Source organism: Mus caroli, unplaced genomic scaffold (genome assembly GCF_978045245.1).
Source record: "Mus caroli unplaced genomic scaffold, Mus_caroli_1 scaffold_12, whole genome shotgun sequence".
NCBI classification, from domain to species: Eukaryota; Metazoa; Chordata; class Mammalia; order Rodentia; family Muridae; genus Mus; species Mus caroli.
This window is the reverse complement of record NW_028227267.1, coordinates 110,319,753-110,326,979: the sequence shown is the minus strand read 5'-3', so window position 1 is coordinate 110,326,979 and position 7,227 is coordinate 110,319,753. Positions and strand designations below refer to the sequence as shown.

Sequence of the window (7,227 nt, the reverse complement as noted above, 5' to 3'; positions counted from 1 at the left end):
GCCAAATATTCAGCAATATGAGGCTTCCCTCTCTTTTCTTAGAGTTAGGAACTGAATCTGGTGCACAAGTTCTCCCTGTTTTGACTTTTACTCATTTGATGATTAAACAGAATCCTTAATAAGCCATTACAGTTCTGACTCACTCTAGGTACCACTTTCTAGGAGAATTCAAAATGATATAATTAAATTTATATGTTAAGATAAAATGAGACAGAATATCATTTCTGAATTTATTTGATCACATATTAATTAATGAATTGGGCATTATGCCAAGTGTAAGAGCTCAGTCTGAAGAAGTCATGAGAGCTGACGTAAGACACCGTTAGTGACAAATAATTTACTCATTTTTCAGGGAGAAAGTAACCTCGTTATGGCTTGGTGGAAATTGCTTCCTTCAACTGAAAGAAAAATAGAATATTCAGATCAATTAGACTGTAATTTTTTCTTTAATAATGGGCTTTAAAAACATAAATCAAGTTTAATTTTGCATTTTTCCCTCAAATCATGCATAGTTACTCTGACTAGAGAGATCTAAACGTACATAACATACATTCTATATATTTAGTCTTTATTTCTTGGTCCCTTGTTTTTTGTTTTTTTCTGAGACATGGTTTCTCTGTATAGCCCTGGCTGTCCTGGAACTCACTTTGTAGACCAGGCTGGCCTGGAACTCAGAAATTCAACTGCCTCTGCCTCCCAAGTGCTGGGATTAAAGGTGTGTGCCACCATGCCCGGCTATTCTTGGTCCTTTAAAAATTATATTTTTATTATTTTATATAATGTATGTGGAGACTATACACATAGCTACCATTTCCAGTGGAGGCTCATGATGAGCTGAGTTGTAGAATCTTCTCTAAAACTAGAAATGTCTATAGTCCATTCTTGAGTTTAGATCACCAGGTGACATCTATACAGAGCTTCATAGGAAGATAAATATACACTAGAAAAAACAATCAAACTATCACTATGTAGTCCATGTGTCTATGGTTTGTAATTAGATGATATAATCCTCAAGTTCCAACCTAAGGCACACGGAATAATAATACAGGTGACTTCAAGTAATCTAAGAGAAGACTCTTTACATTGTGAATGAAATAAAAAATGAAGTTCATATTAAAATATACTGTCAATTCATTGACAATTTGCCCAAGTACACAGCCTACTGTGCTCGTCCTGGATGTGAGCTGGCTACAACAACTGTTATGAAGTTGGACATAGTCAAGGCTTTGTCAGAACAGGTAAAAGAGAAGCTTGTTGGCTGCTGTAGTGGGGTGCCTTGTTGCTGCTTCTCTGGCCTGTTTGTTTGTCTGTGTTGTCTTACTCATTACCTATAATATTTTCATGAACTTATCCTTGTTTTTCCTATGATAAAAAAAATCCAATAAATTGCAAGCTTCAAAACATCATACATTGTATTACATGTGGTTTAAATGACATAAAATAGTGTATATTTTGAACATATTAAATACTAAATTACTGATAATTAGTTGTAAAATAAGCATGAGGTTAAGCTGATATTAGACATGATTCTTAAGCCACTAATAGAAAGTAAAGTTCCTGAAGACATGTAGACAAGTAGTCAATGTGTGTCTGTGTGTGTGTGTGTGTGTCTATGTCTGTGTGTGTGTGTGTGTGTGTCTCTGTGTGTGTCTGTGTGTGTGTGTGTGTCTGTGTGTCTGTGTGTGTACACTTTGAGAAGCTTGGGGACATCTGCACTGTGGTGAGACTAAGCTCTAAGCTTATCTCTCTAAGAAACTAAGTGGCAGTGCATCTCCCACAAGAAGAAGGCAGTGCTCACATAGTTTTTAAAGAGCAGACACCTTGTTTTGAAACTGGCCCTGTCAAATTAATGTCTAGGAATAGGATCAGAACATGCAGTGAAAGAGCTGTCAGATTTATTTGATTAGCCAAGTCCCAGTTAAATGAATGGATACAATTTAAAAGTGGTGTGCACAATTTGTGTCTATTAAAACAAAGTATAAACAAACAAGTTAACGAGACAAAAGAAACCCCCTCCAGCAAGAACAGCATGGCAGGATTCCTTTTATGTGTACTGGTGTCCCACAAAAGAGTGGTTTGTCATAATTCAAAAGAATCAGAAAATAAACATCTTTGTCCAATTATCTTACATAAGCTTTCATACTTGGTAACACGACAAAATATTGAACAGTGTGCCATACCTTTATAGGATAAGAAAATAGCAACCAATTATTTACCTATAATGCTTTCCGTTACAACAAAGATTCTATGTAAGCCAGGCCCTCCACCCATCTTTTGAGTTATATAAAAATGAGCAAAACTGTCTGAGTGTCCATTTATGCGTTAATGTTCTCAAGTGGGAACTGATTTCTTCAGTTTTGATTGTTTCCCTTCATGTGGAGAGAGAATACTCCGGAGAAAAGAAAAGACTTCGAACACAAAGCAAGCAGTGTGAGCGCATTCAGCTGACCGCAGGATGCTGCCTCGTCGCTGCTGGACTAAAACTTCAAACCCATTAAACAGGGCGGAGGCATCCCAGCTTCCCGAGTCAAAAGTTCAGCAGCGCATGTTACAGGATGCGCCCCACATCTAATGTTCTCTAATACCCAGAAGTCATTTCCATTCTCAGGGCACAGTGGTCAATAACTGCCTTGATTTTGAGCACGTGCACGGTCGCATAAGAGCCTATTTGCCCCATTAGTTGGCAAAGCAGCAGTGATTCTTAGGGAGAAAAAATATAAATACTGTTTTGAAATCTAAAAGAGATGCATTTTCTGTTTGAAGTTGAGACTGTGGTGAGGAATTGGTGGTGCCTGTTAGTGTGGCCTTTAAACCTTCTGTTTCCCACTTCATTATGAATAGCTCTGAAATAGGCCAAATTGGTTACATCAAAGTAAGAGATGGCCTCTCTTTTGCTACATTGTAGCAACTGGAGGAGGAACTAGAGAAGACGTTCTGATTTGTCTAACTTTACTTAACCAGCAATTTTTCCAAATGTAACTCTCCTTAACAAAATGACCACATATTCTGAATAATCGTTACAGACAAATGTCTAGAGAAATAGCTTTTAGTCTTTGATCATCTGTCTAAATTATCATTTTAGCACCCGTATATTCCAACTTATGCTCATAAGTACATATATTTTCATGATTTAGGCCTGTGTTACTAAGCAATTCAATTTAACCACTGCTCATCAAGGATAACAATTACTTCACAACCTCTGGATTGCTGATGGTTAAATTATTAAAGAAGGTCAACATTCACAATATTTTTCAGGCATAGTTCTGTAGAAAGGCTATGCAAATATATACTTTAAAATGTATGTATATATACATATATATATGTATATATAATATATATACATAAGATTGGTGGTTCTGATTTGTGTAGTACATAAAATATACCTGTTCTTAAAAAAATGACTTCAAAGGTGATATCTGATTGCATCTATATTTTTCTAATGCTATTACAGTCTCAAATTTTGTGAAAAAAAAGGAATATCATGTTATATACAAGTGAGCTGACAATAGAGCTCATATCATATTATCCTTATACCAATTTATTATTATGATCATAAGTCTTTCAATGATGAAAGAAAGGTAGCTATGACTCAAAAAAGATAGCTATGTCATTTTGGACTACCATCTTATGTTGCTTAATTAGTTATTGGATAGTATGTACTAACAAGATATTTTAAAACAAAATACATACTAGTAAAATACATTTATCTCACTGAATATATATACTTATCAGTATTTGGAAATAAAATGTTATACTATATAATTATATACCTTGAGTTTTATACATAAGTAAAAATAAAGGCTTGGTAATGGTACAAAATGCCTTTAATATCACCACAAATGAAATAGGAACAGGGTTATCTCTGTTATTCATAGCTATAGAGAATTTCTGGTAAGCAAGGGCTACATAATAAGGCCCTGTCTCAAAAAAGAAAATTCAAAAACAATTCAAGCAACACAGAAAGATACCAAATAAAATTCAAATTTACTAGTAAAAATGATTGGTTTCATTGACATTATCACTAAAATATTTTTCACATTAAAATAATACAATTTTTGTCTTTGCTATTCCTAAATACGCTTACAAGAACATTAGAAATGTTTATTGATATATTCATCACTTTTATAATTTTGTTGTTAGTAATACCTGAAATTGAAATTGAAATATTGTCTCTGATATTACCACTCTAGATACTTGCAATGCCCATTTTCAAGAGAAAGAATGAATATTGGGCATCAATTTAATTCAGTGTAGTGAATGAGGAAATGAGACTTAATGTTTAATGTTCAGTAGTTTCCAATTATTGAATGTTATAAGTTAAACATTTTTGGAATCAGTATATGCAATTATTATATAGTTCCTAAAAAAAACCCTAATATTTTAGTACATGGGGACAAATATATTTCATACTATACACATCTGTTCTACAGTTTTCCAATAAAGACACATTCTAGAGTTTTCTGATTATTCTGCCCTAAAGCTTGTTTGCCTTGAGTTTTTATCAAATAATTGTTCTGGTATTTCATTTTACCAAACAACCGTGATGTGTTCTTTTAATTAGTTTCTTGTATTTCACCTCCTTAGATATAATACTTATAAGTACAGAGTACTGGCAGGCTGCACAGACATGATTTAATTATTCTGTGGTGAAAAATGCAGTGTACTGATTTGCTGCACTTTGCATTTGGCCCCAAGGACATTAGGATTGAGATGTCATCACCAGTTCTCCATCTCCAGGCCACACTTCTTCATGTCCACTTGATGCTCATCAGAATCAGTTCTCTAATGTGGTACTGGATCCTTACATGCTTATTTTTTCTGACATTGCAGTTGAATGCTTTTCTTAAGCCAGGAAACAAAGTCAGGAGGGAAAAAACCCATTCACAAGTGCTGTAGCTCATTTCTTTGTGGGATCTTAGCTGTTAATATCCTCAATGCTAGAAATTATTTTCAAAGTTCACACACACGTATATGTGACCCCAGTACACCTCACAACAGTGAGCTTCTTTTAGAGTGGGCTACACAATGAAATACGATCTTTTTGGTTGCTCAAATATGTACTTTTTAGGTTCAACTAACTGTAGTTCAAAAATACAAGAAAACTCTGCACGTACTAAACACAGTCAGAATTTGTCATTATGCTCTAAGCAGCATTGTCCAACATCTATTTTAAGAAATTGTCATGACACGGAGCATTATAAATTACATAACAATGATTTGAAATATTCAGAAGGATCTGTACAGGTTATGAACACCTTCCGACTTTACAAAAGGGACTTAAACATCTAAGTATTTTCCTATTTGCAGTACTTCTTGGAACCTGCCCCAGAATATGTGAAGGACAACTGTATATGCAGATGGTCTTGACTCAAGTGTGAGGTTAAATCTGAAGTTTTATCTAGTTGTGCTTAATATACCTACACTTAAACATTGCCGCTTAGCAACAAAATCCAGATGAATCCATATTTAGAATATTTAACTTAAGGTTATCAAGTTTTCTAAACTGTGAAAGTTATATTAAATAGAAATAGCTTCTGAAGGGCTGATCTCTGACCTTTGATATACAGTGTGAGGCTGTGTAGTGATCGCAGTGTAACAAGAGACTCCCTGAGTATAGCAACATCTGCACATTGCAGAGAAACAGCTGTTCTCCACTGAAGTCAATGACTCACTGGTAGTTGCTGCTTGTAGCTGGAACCCAACTTCAGAGTGAGCATCTCTATTCCTGGAAAAGAAAATAACTTAAAAAGTTAAAGTATAATTTTTATCTGTGTTTGTGTGTGCTACCTATGTGTGTGGTATGAATATGTACAATTGTTCTCATGTGTGCACAAATTGCAGAAGCATAAGCCTGTGTGTAGGTCTCAGGTCAGTAGAAGGAGATGCCATGCTTTTACTTTATCTTCAGAGACATAGTTCACTGAACCTGTAGACTGTACTTCATGTTAAGCTTATGCCCTAGTGACTTCCTGACATCTGTGTCTCTGCTTTTGTGCAGCAAGGGTTCAGCTACTTGAGGCTGTAAGAAAACAGCACACTGCCAATAGGAGATGCTCTTAGAGTACACAGGAGTTACAAACAAGTGGGAGGCACTAGGCCCTCCCTCTCCTGGATGGAAATAAGAGCCATCTGTTCAAGATTCTGAAAGGGAGGGCCTTACAGGTAGCATCCTCACCAAGGGGCCAGGAAAGGAGGGACAGTCTCTAAACTGTTCCCTGGGTGAACCATTGTGACCTAGGAACCCAAGCCTGTGAGGCAGTTCTGATCTACAGGCAAAAGGGACAGAAATATTCAAATTAAAGGTCAAATCAGCACAAAGTTCATTTTTGCTTTTTCCCTATGCTGAGTCCCTTTCTGCATAATTGTGCTTTGGTTTAAATAGTATTAATTGTTTAATTTCCAATACAACTATAATCATATATATATATATACATATATATATATACACACACATATATATATACACACACACATGCACACACACACACACACACACACACACACACACACACACACACACACATATATATATATATATATAGGTAGGAGACACTGGAACTCAGGTTACCTTGTTTCTATGGCAAACACATTACTTGCTGATCTGTCTCTCTCATCAGTGGCTCAATATTCGAACCGTTATTTAATAGTGTTTGTCAGTTTTATATTATCCTTAAACCCAGCAATCATGAGTTGGAACATCCTAATTCTGGGACTTTCTATATTTAACTTTAAACTTTAAGTGTTTTATTTGTGATTGGGGTAAGAGATTCTGTCTAAGAAAGATTAAGGGGGGAAAAAGGTGATCAGTATATCATAAACATTTTTAAAAGATAGAAAATATGCAAACATGGTTTTAGGAAAGTAGTTATGTACATAGATAATGGTTTCTTTTCATCCTGAATAAAGAAAAACTATTGACAAAGGCTGCATCATTCAGTTATAATAAATTGTCAATGTGGTAACTGCTTAGTCAGGCTTACTAACTAGCATATTTATTTTGAAATGTAATGATTCTGTTAGAGTCTTCCATTGACATAAAGTATTCCTGAATCCTCTCAGTGAAGGCAGATACATATTGATACATATTGATACATATCGATACATATTGATATATATTGATACATATTGATATCATCGTTAATTAAAACTGTGCTACATTTTACGATACAATAAAGATTTATAGGGAAAATAAATCAATGATTATGGCTATTCTTTTTAATGAATCCC

General features: G+C 34.9%; 1 long non-coding RNA gene across 1 annotated transcript; it reads right to left on the bottom strand.

Annotated features, from left to right (window-relative positions):
* Window positions 1-267: 267 nt before the first annotated feature.
* Window positions 268-2,572, bottom strand: LOC110309944 (uncharacterized). Its single transcript, XR_002379775.1, has 3 exons — window positions 2,217-2,572; window positions 809-940; window positions 268-398 (listed from the first exon to the last, which is right to left on the bottom strand). It is a non-coding gene; the product is annotated as an uncharacterized LOC110309944 (long non-coding RNA).
* Between the last annotated feature and the right edge of the window lie 4,655 nt (window positions 2,573-7,227).